The 23,740-nt window shown below is 33.5% G+C and overlaps 1 long non-coding RNA gene and 2 pseudogenes across 1 annotated transcript; all 3 read left to right on the top strand.

The window, feature by feature from the left end:
- Positions 1–8,276: 8,276 nt before the first annotated feature.
- On the top strand, positions 8,277–14,429 carry LOC120135920 (annotated as a pseudogene).
- Positions 14,430–16,151: 1,722 nt separating this feature from the next.
- LOC120135949 lies at positions 16,152–21,517 on the top strand. Its single transcript, XR_005517295.1, has 3 exons — positions 16,152–16,391; positions 18,987–18,993; positions 21,506–21,517. It is a non-coding gene; the product is annotated as an uncharacterized LOC120135949 (long non-coding RNA).
- Positions 19,016–20,480, top strand: LOC120135929 (annotated as a pseudogene).
- Positions 21,518–23,740: the final 2,223 nt, after the last annotated feature.

Below are 23,740 nucleotides of genomic sequence, written 5' to 3'. Positions count from 1 at the left end.
TTACTATATAATTTTTTATTTATACATATATTTCATTATTTTCGTTGTTTATTGCATTTGTTGTTTGTGTTTTGCGTATTTTCTCGCGTTTTCTGTGCAGCCAAACAATAGTAGTACCATATTCGCTTACAATAATCAGATCGGACATTTCCAGTTCTAACTTTTTGGTCTTGCTTTGCTTTAAAGTTTGATCACATTTTAAAGTCACATCTACCCACTAAAAACTGTGATTCCAAGTTCAGTGGGTGTATTAAATCATTAAATAATGTCAATAATGCTGAGAGCATTGTCCACCACTCACTAGTCACTACCATGGCACATGCAAAATATCCGCTATTCTCCCTAACATTAACTAATGGGGTCCTTTCCTTTTTGTGTTCTTCTTTTTTCCTTTTTGTTGGTTGGTTCCAATGTTCATGTCATATAATAAATAGAGTTTTTCTGAATAAAAATAATAAATAAAGAGTTATTATTTCATATTGCCATTAGAAAATAATACATGCGGCAACAATAGAATCTAAGTTATATAACTTTTCCCATCAACAACTAACGATTGTGATCATAATAAAAATAAATTAAAATTTTAGTGTCTGAAATGAAATTTCTAAAAGCTCAATGACTAAAGTGAAAATGCTTTAAAATCCAGTGACAACAAATGTAGTTTACTCATAATATTATATAATAATCAAATATTGCCTTTGAAGCAACAATGGGATGACGCCATAGCATAACACAAAACAGAGGAGTAGGACCATTGTTGTTGGTGCCTAGCGTGGGTCTTAAGTTACTGGACAGATCGGAATCGAAGTGCATTGCAAAACCTAAGGTGGTGGTTTAGTTGAAAGCTTGAAGTCAATGATAAATAATTAAATCCCAGAGCATGTTCATCGCATTTCTTGAATATGCAAACATTATTCTTATTCTCCACTCTTTTAGCTTCTTCACCAGTAAAGTGCTATTCTCTCTTTCATATCATATGGTGGGCCATCTCTTCTATTTCTAATCTCATTCAGACAATGAAATATATTATTCTCCATCAACAATAAGTTAGTTTGGAGAGAAACTCAGTTATATAGGATACATGTCCATCTCTAGTTTGTCCATCACAGAATTGTTTTGTCCTGTTTGAAGCTGTAAGGTGTAAGCTACGTTCGCCCTTTTCTTCAACAATATTGTTATTGCAAATGTTGAATCACATTATTTATTTTATTTAGGTGAAAATCTGCTGGAAGAATTAGACAAGATGTTGGTACAACCAAGTTCCATGTGTGGTTAATAATTGACCCACAAGGATGTTATATTCTTGATTATATTTTTTTTATAAGAACAACTTTATTTCATACTATTAAGGTCAATTTTTAAAAACGCAGAGATTAGCCGAGAAATTTGATTCATATGCAAAGCTTTCCACAGATAAGTTAAATTATTTATGATTTCGATGCATTTTGATATTTAAATCAAGCAATGGAAAATATATTATAAGGTATTATTATTATTTTTTGAATAGTCTATGGTAATTATAAGGTAGTATATGTTTAGAATTTTTTTTTAATTATTAACAACACATATATACTATGTACATATAATTACTCAAACTCATAATCTTTAAAAAGAATGATATTTTAATTACTCAAACTCCTTGACTAGTTCAATAAACAATGCATATTAAAGTAATATAGCTCTGAATAGCGTTGATAAAATTGGGTCGATTTTAAACTAGGGAAACGTGTATAAGAAATTTAAAGTAATTTGTAATTTCTAAAATCAACCCACTTCTTAGGATTTTAAGCAAAATTAATGACCAACAATCCGATAAATTAATCTTTAAAGCGACAGACAAATAGAGGTTAACCCATTTTGCAAGACATGAGTTCCTCCCATAATAAAATTTTATTACCCAAATCAATTCTGTATCTTTAAAATCATTATTTAATAAGTGATTCTTTATTCAAATTTATAATAAATCATGAAAATAATATATAAAATATTTAATTATTAACAATACCTCAAATTAGATATTTCCTCATCATCAACATCTTCGACATTCATATTGCAAATACTCAAAAAAAAAAAAAGAGTTGAAGGACCGCTCAATATAGATATATATATTATTTTTCCGAGATTTCAGTGAAGGACTAAGATGAAACTTACGACTGAAACTCCGTGGGGAAAAAATAGCAAACTGAAAGAAAGGAAAAAAATCTGAAATAAATACTCTTAATGCTCAATATAGATATAAAATGGAGGTCTCTAGAGAAAGAAAAATCGCCTCTGCCGGAGAAATCTTCGATTTTTAATCAAATCAAACTAGATAAAAACAAACAATTACTAGAACACCCAACATGCTAAAAAAGAAGGAAGGAAGAAGATGCAGGGGAAATAAAATACAACCCATGATATGTAAAAGAACAAAAAGCCTGGCGCTGGCATATTAGTGGCGAGTTAATCATTTTAGGTATATTTAGAATCGATACACAGGTTGTCAGGTTTTTGATCTTATTGGTAAGAAAACACAAATTTTACTTTGGATTTTCAACAAAATAATAACATTGGAAGCCTATTCTTAAGCCTTTCATTTGATGTAATATTTTAAGATTTTGATATGTAAGCAATTGATCTGCCTCTTTGCATATTAATTTAGTCGAAATTTTTTCAGAAAGTAGCTCTGCAGTCGTAAAAAATGTATCTGTCATGAGAAAAGAAAAAAAAAATTGTCAGAAACAAAATCATTGAAATATGTCGTTGTTTCAGATATCTTCCACAGAAGAGAAACATATATTCAAAATCAACTAGAACCAGCAAAAATGTTCCTCAATTTCTTTGATTGTATCTATAAAATCTGAAGAAAAAGAAGAATTGCTGAGTGATTGTAACAGCCATTGAAAATAGAAAATGAAAATCCATTACAGTAAACCAAAATATAATCAATCTTTTCTCTCAATGACAGACCTCACAAATTCTCAGATTTTTCTCCCTTCCTCCCTCTGTATCGCACGGCTTTCTTTAGAATTTAGATCGTCAACATCTAATTAATCAAACAATAATTAGTTTTTAGCTTTTCCTCGGTGGTATTATGTTTGGTTCTTGAGAAAGTAGAAGTGAAGTAGCAGAGAAGAGGAAAATTGAAATAAGAAAACAAGAGAAAGAAAGAGTAACAGGGGGATGTTTCTTCTTCTCAGGAAACGAAATGATCTCTCTGGCTTTCAAAGCCAATTTTTAATACAATCTCCTCACCCTCCGTTACACCGCAAGGGTAGATCACAGAGAATTCTTGCCGTTCATTACTAATCAAAGGCTCGGTAATGTTAAGGGCTCTTGTATAAAAAATTATTTTATTAAAAAATATTAATTTACTAATAGATAATAGAAAATATGATAAATTATTAATCTATTAATTTTTTAATAAATAATAAAAAAATATTAAATTATTAATTAATATTTTATTACACTCAAAAATCAAACATATTTATTATTTTAATGTATTTGTAGATTGTTATTTTAAAGTTTAGACTGAAATTATTTCATACACTCTTTTGATAATATTTTTGGTTAAATTTATTAATTTATGTTTTATATTAAGTTCTGTATAGTATTAGAAGATTTTACTTATAACTAAAAAATAAGGTAAAAATTTTGGTGAGCATAACGAGTAATGAGTCGAGCAACAAACTTTTTAATGAGCACAAATCGAGCAAAAATTTAACGAACTTAACGAACAATGAGTCGAGTAAAACAATAAAATTTTTAACTAACACTAATTGAACACTATCCAACTCACAATCTACTCACTCGATAATCACTCTATGCTCTTACATTCTTCTCTTGCAAACCGTTAATGTACCGTTATTGGACTTCCTTGTGCCTTTTTACCCTTAACATTACCTCACGACGTTAAAAATAGAGAATCTTCAAACGGCGCGGAAATTAAAAACATATATTTTAACTTTTCTCTTTTTCATATTTTATGAGTTTAATTTACACTAAAATAAAGCATTCTTTTAAATATTTAAATTTATCATTTTAATTAAACTATTTTTTATTAGTATGAATTTTTGAAAAATGATCTTAATAAATATAAAATGATAAACTCTACATCGATTATTCGAATTCAGATAATATTATCAATAAAATATATATGAATTTATTTAAATAAAATAATAAATATTATAATATAATCACAATAAAACTTTTTTTAAGAAAATATTATTTGTTATTATATGTTACTAGAGGTAAGCACGTAGAGCTCCAGGTTCAAAAGTATGAGTGTAAATGAATATAGTGTTCAATGAATTATTCGAATCATTCGTATAACGTTCATTTATATTTGTTTATCAAACTAAATAAATGAATATGAACAAAATTTTATGTTAATTTAATAAAAGAATGAACGTGTGCAAAGATGTGTTTGACTCGTTTATGTTCACGAACAAACTTATTTATTGACTCGTTTATCGACCTGTTTATAAGCTCGTTTATCGGGTTCTACTTTTCATTTTAATTTCTTATATTTTAAAATATTGATGAGAGTATGAACTAAATTGAACATAAGTTGAACTTTGGAATTCTAATTATGAAGCCTAAGGGTGCGTTTGGTTCACGGAATGTAAGATTACCAGTGAGAATAAAAGATTACCAGGGAATAGGATTACTGGGAATGTTGTATTTTGTGTTTGATTGGTTTAGCAGGAATGTAAGATTACCGTGTTTGGTTAAATGAATAAAAGATTATTGGAATGTATATTTGACCAAATTGTCCTTATTATATATTTGTTTTTTTAACAAGTTAGAAAATATTTATATATTTTCTTTAAAAAAATTAAATTCATAAAATTTATATATATTTTTTACAAAATTGAAAATATAAAAAGGTTTAATGAAAGGGTAAAATTTTATTTTAACCCTTGAACTTCATATAAAATTTTAATTATAGTTTTTTTGTAAATTTGAAATAGTTTAAGGATAAATTTGTAATTTAACATTCGTAGAATTTTTATTATTCAATGACAGAATAAGAATATTTTTGAAAGAAATTTTTTTAAGGGCATTTTAGTCCAAAACGTCGGTAATCCAACAATACCTAAGGAAATAGAGGTAATGACATTCCCGGTAATATACAAAAAAAATCCACTATTGGTATATTACCGGAAATGTCATTACCTCATTTTTCTTATGTATTGTTGGATTACCGATATTTTGGACTAAAATGCCCTTAAATTTTTATTTTTTTTCAAAAATATATTTCTTCTGTCATTGACTAATAAAAATTCTACGAAGGTTAAATTATAAATTTATCCTTAAATTATTTTAGATTTACAAAAAAAAATCTATAATTAAAATTTTATATGAAGATCAAGGGTTTAAATAAAATTTTACCCTTTCATTAAACTTTTTTTTATTTTTAATTTTGTAAAAAAATATATAAATATTATGAATTTAATTTTTTTTAAAGAAAATATATAAATATTTTCCAACTTGTAATATTATACAAATATATAATAAGGACAATTTGGTCAAATATACATTCCAACAATCTTTTATTCCTTTAACCAAACACGATAATCTTACATTCATGCTAAGCCAACCAAACACAAAATACAACATTCCCAGTAATCTTATTCACTGGTAATCTTACATTCCCACTGGTAATCTTACATTCCGTGAACCAAACGCACCCTAAGGAGCTTAAGGACTAATGGTATAATTTCATCATTTTAGCGAACTGAATACAAACAACTTTAAAAATAAACAAATGAACACGAACATAATATTAAAAATTCAAACGAAAACAAACCGAACACAAACATTTTAAAAAAATAAACACAACGTATTCTTATTCATCCAAACCTGATTCATTTACTATCAAAGTCAAAGCTGAACAAATCAATTCACTTTGCTAAAACCCTCTAACCATTGGGGCATCAGTAGGAAGTATTTAAAGTTAATTATGTTGTTACAAATGTAATTAATATATTTTCATTTTATTTAATATATAAATACAAACGACTTAATATATGTTGTTACAGGCTTTGATTAATCCAAATCGATCCGGATCGCTCTCCTGACTGTGGTTGGTGAGTCTTCCAACGAGAATTTTCTGCATACACAAGGACTCGAACTCAAGACCTACTTAAGTGATATCAAACTCTATATTACTTAAACCAACCATTGTTGGTAATATTGAATAATAATTTAAAATCCAAATTTAATAATAAAAACTGAGTAAAGAGAATGATTTACTACTTAAAATCCGAGTCGATTTGATAATCACATAATATTACTATAATTTGATCAACCTTAAATGGTGCTGTTAAAACTCTTATTGACAAGATCCCCTTAATATATTTTAATTGTTTAAAGCTTTTATAATCTAAAGTGCAAGATTTCATCTTTCTCCCATTGAAATGCTGTGTTTTATTAAAAATTAAAACTAAAGATAAATACAAGATTATATATTTAGGGGTGAACTTATAAAATTTTAAGTGACGAAAATAGATTATCAATTAAAAATATAAAGAAAACATTTAAAAATATATGTTAATTTAAAATTTTCAAGAACCGACTATTCTATCCGTCCTTTTTGATTCATCCCTAAATGCAGTTTTAGTTAAATTGGGATTGTAAAATGAAAATAGAAAATGTTTTAATTTTGATATTATTAGCAAGTAGTAATAGGGAAAATGATTGTGATTATAGCGGTGGTAAGGCATAATAATCCATCCACGAGCACTCTAAAGCAAGTTGAGAGAAATTAGGAGAGTGAGAGTGGGGTCATTTCATCAAAACCCATATTGGAGGAGCCCCAATTTTTAATCATGAGAATATGACCAACTTGGTGGACTCGAATTTTATTTTTAAATTAAACCATATTTCATTCACTGAAGAAAGCATCGGCAGTTACAATAACATTAATGCATGGGGGAATTGCACGTTCAAGCTACAAAGGCCGAGCAGTGAGCGAAACAAAGATAATTAATGCATGTGCCGCTCCATTAGCCTCACGACGGGTGTAGCAGATAGTAACTTGGGGGGGGGGGGGTTCGAGAATTTAGTAGTCGGCGAGCTTCAGACAAATAGAAGCGAAGAATAGACCAATTGGAATGGTGGTTCTCCAATTGTCGAATGACGCTTCCCACCACTACACTCGAACACTCCATCTCGACTGCCATTCGAACACCATGGCAATTAACATGTGCGTCAATAAGACTTACAATCGCCACACCGTTACAAGGGAAAGCACGACCAACAATAGCAGAATCAGCACTATCTCGGGCTACAATTCCCATTATAGATAGATGTAGTATTTTTGTGTGATTTATTATTATGGATTATTATGTATATCTATACAGAATATGGATTATTATGTGATCTATTATTAGTGTTTTTTTCTTCTGTAAATAGTTTTAATATATTATTATACATATTTAATTAATATTTAAATAAATAATATTTTATTATTTAAAATATCATTTGATTTTAAAAAATATTTTCATAAACTGTTTCAAGACGATGATAGATTTAGGGGATGTTTGTTTTTCTCTTAATTGAACCATTCAGCGCTGAATGCTGAACGGTTCAACATTCAGCGCGTTTGTTTCGCATCTCTGAATGATTTAGTGCTGACTGATTCAACAAAACAGTACTGAATGATTCAGCACAGAAATACATTCTGAATCATTCAGAGCCAGTTATCAAACAGCATGTCACATTCAGAGCCTCTGAATCATTCAACATTTGAATCATTCAGCGCTTAATCATTCTGAAGTAAACAAAACAGCCCCTTAGTATTTATTGATTTCAAATTGTTTATGAATAATTTTAAATTACTCATGTAACCATCTTTTTTACTCCATGAAGAACCATTGAATACCCACCAACAAAATAACAATCCCTTTATAAATTCACCAACCTATATTATATTTACAAAAATATATTTGTATTGGATTCTTTTTTCATTTATGAAGCTCAAGTTTTGAGTTTTGACAGTTCTAAACCGCCATCTGCCACTTCTCAAATTCCACTCTTTGCTTCTCTTTCCCTTCAAAATTCAATACCCTGTTCTTGATTTCCTCCTGAGTTAGAATTAATAGTACTTCAAAAAGTTTGTACCAATAAGAACAATTATGTTTGCAAAGGGAATATAGCAGTTTATGCTCTAACATAGACAAAAGTGCTTCACTTTGGTGGCTGTTTGTTTTGTTGGTTTGTAGGTAAGCTCACATTCTCACCTACGACCCAAATTTCATTGTGCTGGAAAATATTTTTCTTTTGGAAATTACCATTCATTCTTTCAAGAACACTGTTAATTTTGTTGGTTTCTTACAGGCACTTTTTTTTTTGGGGGGATTTTCTGATCATCACGAGAACTCCTCACAAGTTTGCAGCATTTCAAGCCAAATAATCACCTTGTATTTTGGAACCCCAGAACAGTACTGCTCAAAACTTGTTCTTATTGGCGGTGTTGGCTTTAATGGAGCTGGTGATTTGAAGTTCAGCCATAAAGGCTTGAACTGGGTTCAAGGTGGTGCCTTTAAGCGTTCTTTCTTGTTGTTTCTCAATTTTTTGACGTTTAGGCTCAAAATGGATATTGGTTTCTTCGGTTTTGTACTAATTCTATCTCTTCTTCAAGCATTTTACCTGTCAACTACCCAACACAGATGAGTTCTATGTCTCTGATTTCTTGAAGAAGATGGGCTCAAACTCTTCTTTATCCTACAACTTCTCTGATACTGTGTGTTCATGGGAATTGGTACACTGTGATACCAAGAAGGAGAATGTTATTAAAGGCTTCAGGTTTAGGCCTCTCTGGTTTGATGCCTGATACCACCATTGGTAAGCAAACTCAGCTTCAGTCTTTGGATCTTAGCAATAACAAAATCACTGCTTTGCCTTCAGATTTGTGGAGTTTAGGATCACATAGGAGACTTAATCTCTCCTTAATCAGATTTTTGGGTTTCTCCCGAGCAATATTGGCAACTTTGGTCAGCTTTAAATCATTGATCTTTCTGGAAATAATTTCTCCGGGGAAATTCCTGCAGCTATAAGCTCCCTAGCTAGTTTACAAGTTCTTAAACTTGCTGGCAATGGTTTTGAAGGGAGCATTCCAACAGGAATTCTGAATTGCCAGTCTTTGGTTTCACTCGATCTCTCATTAAATCGTCTGAATGGTTCCTTGCCAGATGGTTTCGGTGCAGCTTTTCCTAAGCTCAAAACTTTAAACCTTGGCAGAAATGAGGTTTATGGGCATGCCTCGGATTTTGCAGAAATGAAGTCTCTTACTAGCCTTAACATTTCTGGGAACTTGTTTAAGGGTTCGATTACGGGTGTCTTTCAAGGGCAGCTGGAGGTGATTGACCTCAGCAAGAACCAGCTTCAATGTCACATTTCTCAGGTACCGTTTGATTCGTGGTCTCGTTTGGTTTATCTAGATTTGTCCAAGAACTAGCTTAGTGGAGAAATTTTCCTAAATCCGGGTCAAGCTGAAAACCTTAGGCATCTTAACCTTGCATACAATAGAGTTTGCTAGACATAAATTCCCCAAAACTGCAACACTTATGGATTTAGAGTATCTTAATTTGTCTAAAGCCACTCTCATCGGTCATATTTCTGGTGAAATTTTACAAATAACTTACATGTACTATATGTTTCCTCAAACCATCAGTATCTTAATTTGTCTAAAGCCACTCTCATCTGTCATATTCCTGGTGAAATTTTACAAATAAGTAACTTACATGTACTATATGTTTCCTCAAACCATCTTACCTGTCACACCCCAAAGTAGGGGTCAAATTATGAGTTTATGAAACTTATGGACAAATTTAGAAAATACAAGAAATACAGAGACCTAGTCCATAATTTACCCATTTTTTGTTAGCTTAGAAAAAATTAAACCCAGTTAATCCCCCAAAATCCCAAATTGAAACAATTCTCCCAATCTGAACCTTATTTATCAGCCCTTTCTCTCATCGATTCTTCGCCGTCCGACCGTCGTCGGTGTGCGTCTTCACCACTAATCGAACCGAATTCCCACCTCGATCAAACCTCGACTATCATCGACCCCGCATCGGCCTCCTTTCGTCAGGGTCAAAGGTTTAAAGTTGCAACGAAACCCAAAACTGTCTCCCCAATCTTTTGGCGATTCCAACCGCCTCATTCGCCGGTGAGCCTCACCGCCTTCACTAGCTTGCTCCCCGTCATAGCCCGCACAAAACCCAGCCCTTGGGTTGATCCATTGTCGCCGTTTGTCGTCGCCGGCGTGGGTAAGGATTTGGTTAATTGTTTTATGTTAATTCTGTTGGATTGGGGCTAAAGTTTGAGTTTATTTTAGCTCTTAATGTTGTGTTGATTCTCAGGGTGTAATCGGCCGACCAATCGGACATCCATCGCCGCCGCACGTTTCCTCACATGCCGTCAGGTGCGCGTGGGCCTTGTTTTGGGTCCAAGGAATATTCCAGAATCAGGTCGACCCGACCTATATGATTCGACCCATCTGATCTGATCATACCCCACCCGACCCGTCTGCTCGGTCTAGTCATCGAGTTCAGTTTTTGACGTAAATTTGGTTGCTTGGTATCCGAGGAATTATGGACGTTGAATTCAAGTTCGAGGGCAGTCGATATGGCATAGAAATCGAGATAATACTCTACTACCTTTTGTATGCTTCTCGGACTCATTGATAGATGGTAATTGCATGAATAAAATTGATTGATACATTAGATGTATTTAAAAATCAATGGAATCAGACGTAAAATTGGAATAAGGACAGAAAACAGTATAAGATTTGGATGGCTCGATAAAGAGAAATTGGAAGACCAATCGAAAATAATTATAAGTTCAGTGATCCAATAATAAATGAATATGTTTCAAGATCGATGAAGTTCGATAAATTCTCTTAAGAGGATAATACCGGGATTAACTGGATATGAAATTACCGAAAAGATCAAAACGGGATAAAGTTATGAAAATGTCATTGTAATGGAAAAAGACAAGACTTCTCTGAATGGCGAATAATAACTCTGAACGGATAAACTTGTTTAATTATAATTTTTTTTTGCATATGATCGAATTGAAATGAATTACCAAATGTCCTCGAACTAAAATAATCTCTACTAAGAAAAGAAATAAATACCATGAGCGCTAAAGGAACTAGAATTCATCCAAGCCTAAATTATCGAAAGTATGACACTGACATATTTGAATGAAATGACGATGATACGCTTAAGGTGTTTAGCATAATAAATGTTTATGTTATGGAGATGACTTGAGAACTCTTATCTTGATACATTTGAGCTCTGGAATCATTGAATTAAATTCCGGATCTATATTGGAATTATAGAAATACCCATGAACTATAAAATGACCAAAATGCCCCTAAAGTATAAAATAATCTAAAATACCTCTAAGCCCTGAAATAACTAATACCCTTAACTCTGAAATGAACAAATCAACCTCGAATACAAGAATAACTTTATTATATGGCCAAATTGAACTGAACGGAAGTACAATATGTATCTGAAATTCAAAAACGTCCGAATTACTCTGGAAAACTCTAAAGTGACCGGGATAGACTTGTTTACTAAATGATCTGTGTAACCTCAATGACTGTAGATTAAGTAAGTGATTTGGATAAGTCTGGTAATGTTGATGAACTTTTATGATGTACTGTCTTATGGGTTATGAACCACGAATTAAAGTACGTTGTCAATACGTTGTCAATTCCTGAGATTGTTACAATGTGGAAATGAAATAAAGACCATTGAAATATCTTTTTGCCTCTTTAATACATATTCAGCGATGATTCTGAAGGTGATCTATGGACAAGAATTTTTGGTACTAAAGAGTGAATACCCTAGGAGGGCAACGAATGGACCGGTCGACATGCATAAGTTCTAGGAGTTGTTCAACTCGAGTTATTTCGATTATCCAATAGATTGAAACATATTGTAAATGTTCTGAACCTTCATTTCTCCCTTATCAGCACAAATCACTCCAGTCATAATTGATCACACAAGTAACGTAAATGCAAAGGATTCTGAATGCCCCATTTGATTCAATTAGACTTAAAATTCTGATAATTCAATTCATAATCCTGAATATCTCTGATTGTTGAGTAATTAAATCACTAATGTCATACTTGAAATATTAAGTAACTCTGATACAAAAAGATTATGAATACCTTCATGATCTTCAAGTAGCTCTTAAGAATATATAGATCCTCTAGTGTGTTCCTTATGTGACATGTAAATGTTTTACTGGTTTTAAAACGTGATTATCTGAAATCACTGATTTACTGGCTTATGAACTATGACTACATGATATATGTTCTCTAGTTACCTGTTTCCATTGAAAGATATGAATTGTTCCCGATTTATGAAATCATGGAATTTATTGGTTTATGAACTATGGTTTCCTGTTTTCACGGGTTATACTCGAACTGTTTTATTGGGATATTACATGGGTAGACTGGAGTATGGAGGTATAGCTCTGATCAAGCTGGTAAATCCTTACGGACCTAAGGTGATCCTTGGGTAGGCTCTCAGGCCCCAGGCACTCCCTCGGGTTAATCATGAGACTACTTATGGTGTACAGGTGGAGATCAGTTATACGATTTATTTCATTATCATGATTATGACATATGACTAGATCACGATCCAAATAGTACGATTTACGGCTAAAACTGATTTCTACTGGATTTTTATATGGATAGGATTCTAGAGTACGAAGATGCAACACTGATCCAGCTGGTAAATCCTTACAGACCTAATGATACCATTGGGTAGGCCTATAGGCCCTTATTGTGTTAAATAAGGATTTTATGTTAAATCAGGGCCAAACATTCCAACGTATATTTTATATACGGCTAAAATTGATTTAATGTGACACCCATGATTGAATCGGACCACCCACATCGATATGAGGGGTTACATTAACGGCCATATTCCATCATTGGCTCATAAAAGCCTTAAAATACTTTATGTTTCGTACAACAATTTGAGTGAAGAAATTCCGGTTTCTCTATTAGAAAAATGTGCGGGGATGGAGAGATACAACTTCACTTACAACAACTTAACCCTTTGTGATTCAGGGATCTCCCCAGAGAACCTGGAAACATCCTTTTATGGCTCATTAAACAGCTGTCCCATTGCTGCAAATTCGGTCTTTTTCAAAAGAAGAGCCAATAGACACACAGGGTATACGCTTGCCTTAGCTTTAACCTTCTCCCTGGTGTGCTTGCTAGCTGGCTAGCTGGCTTGCTGTTCCCAGCCTTCGGTTGCCGAAGGAAGTCCAGGACATGGGTAGTTAAGCAACCCTCATATAAAGAGGAACAGAATATTTCGGGTCCCTTTTCCTTCCAAACTGATTCGACGACTTGGGTGGCCAATGTTAAGCAGGCAACATCAGTCCCTGTAGTGATTTTTGAGAAACCACTGTTAAATATCACATTTGTGGACCTCTTGTCTGTAACTTCAAATTTTGATCGAGACACTCTACTAGCAGAAGGAAAGTTTGGCCCTGTTTTAGAGGATTTCTACCTGGTGGAATCCATGTAGCTGTTAAAGTTTTGGTTCATGGATCAACGTTGACGGACCAAGAAGCTGCAATAGAGCTTGAGTATCTTGGTCGAATCAAACACCCAAATCTTGTACCATTAACAGGATATTGCTTGGCCGGGGATCAAAGGATTGCTATTTATGATTACATGGAAAATGGGAACTTGCAGAATTTGTTACACGACTTGCCACTTGGTGTTCAAGCAACCGAGGTCTGGAGCACTGATACCTGGGAAGAAGACAACAATGGGATACAAAATGTTGGCTCCGGAGGGTTGTTGACAACGTGGGCATTTCGACACAAAATAGCCCTTGGCACTGCAAGAGCACTTGCATTTCTTCATCATGGTTGCTCACCTTCGATAATCCACAGAGATGTTAAAGCTAGCAGTGTTCGACTCTAATTTGGAGCCTAGATTATCCGACTTTGGATTGACCAAGATATTTGGAACTGGTCTAGAGGATGAAATTGCCCGTGGAACACCAGGATATGTACCGCCGAAATTTTCTCAGCCCGAACGTGATGCCCCTATGCCAAAATCTATGTATATTGCTTTGGTGTTGTTTTGTTTGAGTTAAATACAGGAAAAAAAGCCAATTAGAGATGATTATCCAAAGGAGCAAGAAGCAAATTTAGTGAGCTGGTTTAGACGATTGATGAGAATGAATCAAGGATCAAAAGCTATCGATCCTAAAATCCATGTTACAGGTCTGGATCACCAAATGGAGGAGGCCCTCAAGATCGGATATCTGTGCACTGCTGATCTTCCTACCAAGCGACCGAGCATGCAACAGATTGTTGGCCTACTCAATGATATTGAACCAAGAGCTCCTCAATGAGAAACAATGACTATAAATTGCTTTTTTTCGTTTGATTGTTTTTCCTTATAAATTTGATTGTTTTTCTACTATGATGCGTTTTACCTTGTGCCAGCTTAGGAGAGAATGTACAGTACTATGTCTTGGACTCTGAAATCTATAAGTTTCATATACACGAGTTCGATCCTTGAAAGTTTGAAGATTGAATCCACTTATAGACATGTTTGTATGAGAAACAAACTTTGTAGGCTACCGTTTGCATTCTTTAAAGGGTATTGCTTGGCAGTTACTTTTATTTGGTGATGGATCTGGAGCTATTGTTGGTACTTGGTACTGGATCACTGCTTCACCATTAATGGAAGACATGCTGAGCGACTACGTAAAGGAAACGAAATGTGAGTTTTATTTGTCAATATTCAAATTGGTTGATCATATTTAGTTCCTAGATAAGGAAATTGTATAGCTCAATCCTAGTTAATGTATATTAAGACTTAAAATATATGTTATACGTAGAAGAATAAAGGTGTTCCAGATGGAGAAAGATTCCTAAAAAATTTATAAGACATGTGCACCTGAACTGCTAATCATTTAAGATAATGTAATATACTTGTTAATGAACACCCTCTTCTGTTTTTTATTTGATTTATTGAGGCAAGTTCCAGGAAAAACCAAGGAAGGGAAGCTTGCAAGCAATGTAGATTCCAGAAAGAAAGAAAAAACATAACTCAGAAAGAAAAAAGAATAAGCATTATGTGTATATCATGATGGGTTGGCGTGGGAAAAAGGCAGTCCTTGATTAGCATGCTGGAATTTCCAACAGCCACTTGGACTTGTAGAATCATAGGTAGATTGGTTGATGTAATGATTGTCAACAAAATTCACCATGGTCAATAGATCATGTGTGCTAATATTGTGCTTGCTATTATTTACCTTTGACTAGGAAAGCAGCTTCATGATCTTTAGACTCTACTATCCTGTCAATGTATGAGTTTAATACATTTTCAACCAGTATTTACCTTGTGGAATACAAGGCTGTTCTTATTTAATTCAGTTTAGAATAATGTTCGTCTTGTGTTGCAAATTCCCAGTTGATGGACTATACGGTGACATTCTGAACATGTAAAAGTTGGCACTTTGGTTTCGTAATCCATTTGACATGTGCAAACCGTGAGTCACGGGGCTGGTAGAAATCAATGCCACGAGGCAGTACGGGGAACTGTCATGCCCTCGACGGTAGAACAACCTTTCATCTCATCAATAGTTCTGAAATGACAAGAGGTTTGTCCCAAATTAAGATGGCACCACTTATTGACCGAACCCTCTCCGAGCAACAGTGTCACCGACCCCTAGGTTTCATTACGACATATAGGGGTGTTTAATGAATTGAGCAGCTCATAAGTTGTTCGAATTTGACTCGATCAATATTCGATTTGAATTAACTCGAGCTCGACTCGATAAATTCACGAGCAACCCATTAATATTTTTTTAATAATTTTTTAATAATTTCGTTAAAAGATTATTGCATTAAAAAAGTCTAAATAATATTTACTAATTTATTTAATAAATAATGTGAAATTATTAATTAGTAATTACTATTAATTTATTAACATATTAATTTTTTTAATAAAAAATAAAAAAAAATTAAATTATTAATTAATAATTTATTGCACCAAAAAAATCGAACCCTAATCATCCTACTAAAAGCCAAATCATCCAGAAATGAAAACGAAACTAAGTACACCACCTATGCCATTCTAGTTGCATACATATGGAGTTGGACAAGTAAAGGTCGAGGCCTCTTAGATGATCAACCAACCAAGTTACTCGTGCCAATTAACGGACTGCATCCTCCCCTCCCGTCAAGCTACTTTGGCAATGTGTTTTTGACAGCTTCATCAATTTCTGTGTCTGGAAATCTCCGGTCAGAGCCGTCTGTAGATACCGTAGAGCGAGTTTATGGAGCATTGCAAAGGATGGAGAATGAATATCTAAAATCAGCTCTTGACTACCTAGAAGCACTGCCACGTGATCCAAACCTAATATAAACAATTGGATTCGACTGCCTATGCATAGCGCAGATTTTAGATGGGGCTGTCCAATATACACGGGCCTTGCAAACATAGTCCATGAAGGAAAAATATACATATATTAATATATATCCGTCACTCCTCATTACTTCTTGTTTGTTCTATCTATGGGTATATGTAACTTATAAATCTTACGTTTTCTTTTTGTTTGGACTAGCCATTTATTCAAATTCTATTACCTAAATTCCTTCATCCCTGATTTAAAGCAGTAGACATCATCTTATGCTAACTAGACATATATATTATATTCAACACTGTGACCAACTTTTTGTATATCAAATAGTTTATAGGAGAAATTTTCCTAAAGCTTAAAACATTTTCTTATAATAATACAGCTAAAAGTTAAATCTAACTATAAGATTCAAGTAAAATGACATGATTTATATAGTGTAGAAATCTTGTAAATTAATTAAAAAAAATTTAAATTTTAAAATAATTTAAATAATAATCAGAGAAATGTACTGACTTATAAATTGAAATCGAGTCGGTTAGATAGGTCAATAAATATGAGCTAGGTTGTTGTGCAAAATCAATTGGGGGAATAAGTGAAGTGTGAGAAACTAGCAGCGGCTAGATTGTAAAAGTATTTATACTTAATGAGTTTATTTTACATTTCTAAATGTATACATATTTGCAAGGTAAAATACTCTCTTTAGAATTAAAAATTCACTTTTGAGTTTAAAATTTACACTTAGTGTTAGTTGTGTATTAAATTTTAAAAAAAAAGAAAAAAATGAATTAAAGGTGATTTTCTCTCTTTCTAAAAATCTTGAAGTCTAAAACTACTGTTACAAACTTAAAATGAGAGAATAATTTATAAAATTTAAAAAAGAATGAACTCATCAAATTAAAAAATGAATTATCAACTGAAAATATAACAAAAAAAATCTATATTATATAAAAAAATTAAAACTTTTATGAAAATGACTATCCTCAATCACCCCAGATCCATCTATATATTCATTATTTTTTTCAATATATTTATAGTCTTTTACATCTATTAATTATCGATCATGACTTTCTAATTAAATTAAAAATAAATAAATCACTCAAAAAATATAGTCCATCATGCTCAAACCACCATATACCTCCTCCGTCTTTAATTCTGCCACTGAAATTCTAACTTTATATATATATATTAGTTTAGTGTGGATGTCATACATCGATATATATTATTAATGGCATATATTAATGTACACCACTAATATAAAATAAGGTAAAATTCATAAATGATCATTATATTTTTTAAGTTAATTTTATTTGTCATCGATTTTTAAAAGTTATAAAATAAAAATTAAATTTTAGATTTTACTAAAAAATAAACGCTGATTGTTAAATGTTATTTAGGGGATTCCGCAACAATAACATGCTAAATTAATGAAAAATATTTTATTTCCCTTCAATTATAACTAATTTCTAAGTAATAATTTCAAAAAGAAATTAGAAAATTTGTAATTTTTTAAAAACATATGGAAACAATTATTTTTAAAACTACAAAATTATAATATTATGAATTTTTTTCATTCATCGAATTATTTTATAACATATTATTTATTAACTATGGTTCTATTTGTAAAATTAAGAATTTATAATTTTTGAGATCCAAAAATTTAATTATCAAACGATGAAATTATTTTTTATTAAGCGATGTAATTCGAATGTTTAACTTTTTTTGTCATAAATTTAAACATAATTTTAAAATAATACATCTAGAAAATTATAGTATCGCATTAATTAAAAAAATTAATCCAAACTTTTTATCTTTTGTCCATTGTAAAATTTATTATCTTTTGTCACTGCCCTATTCTCCTATACTGCTATACATGTAAAGGAGTTGTGGGAGAGGAATGACAATGTTTATCGAGGTGGAGCTTCAAATACCATTCATCTTGCACTGCTATCATTTAATCCGAGTCCCAGTTTGTCCATTGTGAAATTTATTATATTTTCACTGTCCTATTCTCCTATGTATTATATTTACTGTTTTACGAGTAAAGGAGTGGTGGGAGAGGAATGCCAATTTTTGTTGAGGTGGAGCTTCAAATACCATTCATCTTGCACTGCTATCATTTATTTCGACCCAACTATCAACATTTATCTCAACAAATTAAAATTTATACGGTTGAACTTAAGAGAACTCAAGAATTTATCTAAATTCTCAAATGAAGCATTGTCGTTTTTTCCCGTCATATACAGTTAATTCCCCTAATGTTTGATATACTAGTAATATACAATAAGTTGATTTTCTATCATTCGTTTTTTCCCTTCAACTTTCTTAACTTTTAGGTTTCTAGAATTTAATATGCTATTAATGCGGGTAAGTAAAAAACTTAAGATACTGTGTGTGGTCGGTCCATATATGCACAACAATATCAACAACACATAACATGTACCGTTAGAAAATAAATGTGGCTTGAATTTCGAAGTAGACAGAGACAATAAATTGAGAATTGGAGACCTCTTATTTTATATATATTACAGAATACATGTGATGCAAAGCAATATATAAGAAACTGGTTTCCCTTTTACTAAGATAACAGGTTAGCGTTGGAGATCTCTTAACATCATCACTGCAGTCATGCAAGAGGTGGAGGTTACAGTAAAAGGATCGAGCATGATATATCCTGCTCAACATACTCCCAGAGAAACACAATGGATTTCAAATTTGGACATGGTGATGCCAACATATCATGTCCCTGTGGTCTACTACAAACCAAATGGTTCGTCTGATTTCTTTAAACCACAAGTGCTTAAGGAGGCTTTAAGCAAGACTCTTGTTCCATTCTATCCTATGGCTGGGAGGATGGGATGTAATGAAAACGGTAGACTCGAAATCATATGCAACGCAAAGGGAGTTTTGTGGGTAGAAGCTGAAACTACATTGGCACTAGATGATCTTGGCAACTTTACGCCCAGCCCAAAACTGCGGAAATTCATCCCCACGGTTGATTACTCTGGAGATACTAGTTCTTACCCTCTTTTTGTGGCCCAGGTAAGTGTTCACTGAGCAAGAATCTGAAAAACTATTGTCTTATGTAGGTAATAACTGTTACTTGGACTAGGGGTCAGCTAACAAGTTAATCTATGTTGCTTCAAAAAGCTTATTTGTGTATATGTTTTGCTAGCTAACTACATTCAAATGCGGGGGAGTCTGTCTTGGAATCGGAGGTCACCACACTTTGATGGATGGCACGACAGCCTTTCAATTCATCAATAGTTGGGCTGAAATGGCAAGAGGCTTGTCCCAAATTAGTGCGGCACCACTTATCGACCGAACCCTTCTCCGAGCAAGAGTGCCTCCAAACCCTAGATTTCATCATGTCGAATATGACCCACCTCCTCCTTTAATCAACTTTGTGTCATCACTTGGCCCTAATCCTAAATCCTCATCTGTATCTGTTTTTACGATCACACAAAACCAACTTGATATCTTAAAAGCCAAGTCATTCAAACATGAAAACAGAACCAAGTACAACACCTACACTATCCTAGCTGCATACATATGGCGTTGTGCAAGTAAAGCTCGAGGGCTATTATATGATCAGCCAACCAAGTTAAACATACCAACAAACGGACGCCCCAGACTCCAACCTCCTCTCCCATCAAGTTACCTGGGCAATGTTATATTCACGGCTTCATTTATTGCTCTATCCGGAGATTGCAAAGGATGGACAATGAATATCTAAGATCAGCTCTTGACTACCTAGAAACACTGCCAAATATAATGGCTACCAGAAAAGGTCCGGAAACTTTCCGGTGCCCAAACCTGAATGTCATTGATTGGATGAGAATGCCTACACATGATGCAGATTTTCGATGGGGTCGTCCAATATACCTAGGTCCAGCAGACATTTTGTATGAAGGACAAATATACCTACTATCAAGTGCAACTGGTGATGGGAGCTTGTCAATTATAACATGCCTAGAGACCTCTCATATGAAAGTTTTCGAGAAACATCTATACGAAGGCTTGATTTGGTTGTTTGTTTTCTTTATCATCATGTGTGACCAATAAATCTTATGTTTCAAATAAAAATTTTCGTTTGAATCCTCCTCATTCAAATCTTACCACCTGAAATCCCTATTTCTAGTTTGAAGCACTGAATATCATCCTAAACACTCCATGTAACAGCTTAACTCTAACCTTTTGTGGATGCTACATTAGATGTGTTTTCACCATCGGGTTCAGCCAGCAGTGGAAGCCACCTGTTAAGATGATTCTTCCATTTCAAAAATAAATTTTGTGGAAAAAGGGATGTGTTATTTCTTTCTCTTGTGCAATGATTCTTTTGTAGGCTCTACTTGGAAAAGAAACCTTTGCCGGTTAAAAATATGGCACAGCTTTTTCGTATGCAAACCCTAGCTGGTAGGTCACAAACAACTTATTATTGTTGCTTACAAGAGTTGAAGAAAAGAACGGTTTCATCACGGTTTCCACCACCATGATTGTCCTTTTATATATTTGGTTACCCTTTTTTCTACCATGAATCGAATCCTAACGCGATTGTGCTGCCCTTTTACAACTACAGTTAAATGGACGGTTAGGTTTACGGTTGGGCATGGGACCCAAATTCGTCGGGTTCCGACCCGACCAAATCAGGTCGGATTTTTTTTAAATGGTTCAAGTTGGCCTTTTTAGAGGTTGCATTCTGGTCGGATTCGGGTTTAAGGTGAAAAAAGCTCGACCCAATCTGAGAAAAACATATAATTTTACCTTTATATTTAGGGATAATTACAATAATGCCCATATATATATATTATTTTTTCAATTAAATCCCTATTTTTATTGAATAAAAATAATATTTATTAATAAATATATTATTTCGGGTCGAGTTGGGTCGGGTTCGGATTTTATCTCAAAAGGTCGGGTCGGGTGGATGGTGTACATTTTTTCGAATCGGGTTCGGGTCGGGTAGATGATGTATAATTTTTGGGTCGGATTTCGGTTAGCTGTTGTAGCATTGAGATTAAATATATATATATGTATAATGTTTCGTTTGATTGGGGTCCTCGGCCTTTTAAGTTATTCAATTATTTGTTGGAGGACGTTAGCTTCCAGGAGATGATAAAAGTTAAACTTGGACAATTGAAGAGGAGGAAGAGGCGCAGAGGAATTTTCTGGTTACTGAAACAGATTAAGGCTGCTGTTAAAGATTGGTCTGGAAATCAGCATTGTGGACTATCAAAAGGAATAACAGAGTTAGAAATTTCAATACATGAAATGGATTTGGCGAGGCAGAAGAGTGCAAATTCGATGGATTTCGATCGGATTGTTAGAGCAAAGAAGGAATTATGGAAGCTTTACCAAAGAGAGGAATGAATATGGCATCAGAAATCGAGGTGTAAATGTTTTTTGGAAGGTGATCGTAATTCTAAGTTCTTCCATCAATGTGCAGCAAACAGGGGTAGGGTAAATTATATTCTTTCCTTGAAGATTAATGGGGGGAATGTTCGAATCCTGAAGAAATTAAAGCACATATTCAGGACCATTTTAAATAGGTTTATAATTCAAGCAATACGTTAGAGGCAGAGGAGGTTAAATTGGATTTTGTTAAGATTGGTCTAGATTTGGCTCAGAAGCTGGAATTGGAATTTTCAGAGGAGGAAATTTGGGGCATTGTGTCTGAGGCGGATCCGAATAAAGCCCTTGGGCTGGAAGGGATGACTTTGGGGTTCTTTAAAAAAAATTGGCCTTATATTAAGGAAGATGTAATGAGATTTTGCATGGACTTTTTCAATGGAAAACAATGGGAGAGAGGGATTAATCATTCTTTTATTATGTTGATTCCTAAGAAATTGGTTCCTGAATGCATTGATGATTTTTGTCCCATTAGTCTCGTGCGGGGTCTTTATAAAATATTATCGAAGACATTAGCTAGAAGACTTAGAGAGTGCATGGAGTTTTTAATTGGGTCTTCACAGTTCGCGTTTATTCCGGGAAGACAAATTTTGGATTGTTCTTTCATGGCTAATGAGGGGATGATTATTGGAGAAAAAAAAGGGTTAGCCGGTGTGGCATTCAAAGTTGATTTTAGGAAGGCTTATGATTCGGTTGACTACTCTTTGGTTGACTACTCTTTGCTTATCAAGGTCATGGAGCTAATAGGGTTTGGAGAAAAGTGGATTTCATGTATTCGATAGTGTATTTCAACTGCTTCGGTTTCTGTTATTGTAAATGGTTCACCCACGTGGAATTTAAAATTTCAAAAGGTCTTCGTCAAGGGTGTTCCCTATCACCCCTGCTTTTTAATTTGGTGGGAGAACTTCTTAGCCGTATGCTATCAAAAGCAGTAGATTTGGGGTTGTTTTCTGGTTTTTCCATAGGAAATCATGGACAAGTTTTAATCTTTCCCATTTACAATTTGCTGATGATCTTTTGGTATTTTGTGGAACTTCGATCAACCAATTAAAGAATGTTAGGAGGGTATTGTTGATTTTTGAATTATTATCGGGTCTCGAGATAAATCTTGTTAAAAGTAAGATTTTTGGGATTAATGTGGAGGAGGGGGTGTTAAAGGAATGGGCTGATTCTGTTGGTTGTTCAGTAGGTTCTTTCCCATCCGATTATTTGGGTATTCCTCTAGGTGCTAAGAGAAATTCAGCAGTCTTGTGGAACCAGTGTGAGCAGATTTAAGGCTAAATTGTCCGGTTGGAAGGCTTCGTCACTTTCGTTGGTTGGCAGAACCGTGCTTGTTAAGTCAGTTTTGAGCTCTCTAACTATTTATTTTTTGTCCATCTTTAAAATTCCAACCTCGGTTTTGAGAATTTTAAATTCAATTATGGCAAGATTTCTATGGGGAGGGTCGAGTGAGAGGAAAAAATACATTGGGTGAAGTGATCGCGGTGTGTTGCCTAAGAATTGTGGGGGCTGGGACTTCCTAATCTACAGCTTGTTAATAGAGCCTTATAGGCAAATGGATTTGGAAATTTTCTGCTGAAAAGTCAGGATGTAAACAACTGATCTGTTGTAAATATAAATTGAATATTAATGATTTTGTTGAAGGAGGTTCCAACTCAAGCTTCTTGGTTATGGAAGAATGTTGCCCCAAAGTTGGATGGTTATAGATTCATTTGGTGAGGCAGCTCGGAATAAATTAGTTTTGAATGTAGGAGATGGGAAATCTTTTTTATTTTGGCATGATGTTTGGATTGAGAGGGTGTCCCTTAAGTAAGGTTCCTAGATTGTATGCATTATCAGTGATAAAGTGGGGAAAATATCAGAATTTGGTTTCTTTAGCTCTGGAAATTGGAGTTGGAATATAACATGGAGGCGAAATTTCGCAGATT

Source organism: Hibiscus syriacus, unplaced genomic scaffold (assembly GCF_006381635.1).
Source record: "Hibiscus syriacus cultivar Baekdansim isolate YM2019G1 unplaced genomic scaffold, ASM638163v2 tig00001825_pilon, whole genome shotgun sequence".
In the NCBI taxonomy this organism is placed as follows: Eukaryota; Viridiplantae; Streptophyta; class Magnoliopsida; order Malvales; family Malvaceae; genus Hibiscus; species Hibiscus syriacus.
The sequence above is the reverse complement of the archived record's forward strand: the minus strand, read 5'-3'. Positions and strand labels throughout refer to the sequence as shown.